Source organism: Arachis duranensis, chromosome 4 (assembly GCF_000817695.3).
Source record: "Arachis duranensis cultivar V14167 chromosome 4, aradu.V14167.gnm2.J7QH, whole genome shotgun sequence".
NCBI lineage: Eukaryota > Viridiplantae > Streptophyta > Magnoliopsida > Fabales > Fabaceae > Arachis > Arachis duranensis.
The window spans coordinates 11,132,316-11,132,956 of record NC_029775.3 but is presented as its reverse complement, the minus strand read 5'-3'; positions in this window follow the sequence as shown (position 1 = coordinate 11,132,956).

Sequence of the window (641 nt, the reverse complement as noted above, 5' to 3'; positions counted from 1 at the left end):
AAACACCCTAAAACACTTCAAAAAAATATCTAACTACCGTGAGTAGTTTTTGTCTAAAAAACCACACCATGTTACAGGTTAACGGAATGGAATGTATGTTGGATCCATTAACGTAGAGTGTGACAAGCTGACTTGGTAATAAGGAATGACTTGGAAATTGGAATGATCATGTTCTAGTTTCCTTTTAATTTATTTTTTTAATGTGAATATGCTGTCACGGGAAAAAAGAAAAATGAAAAAAAGACAGATACAAGTAAATAAAACTACACCTAATATTATATTTCATAATGGAGGAGAATTTTCCAATAAAGATGCAATCATACATGTTATATAGATTTCAGAATTTGTAACGCACTTTCAGCTACATCATCATCATGTTAGAATAAATTGTTAGACTTTATCATAGGGATCGATCCTTTAGAGAAAAAAAAAACAATAAATAGTTTTTCAAAAACTTATGTAAATAATTCTGATTTTTTGTCAATCAGGAATTGATGATTAAACTTGGAAACATGTTCAATATATTCTAAATATATAAACTTATTTAGTTATTTTCATTAAAGCTTTGAATATATTATAATTAAAAAAATTATAATTATATATAACTATAACAGAATTTTCTATTTTTACTTTTTTTACTT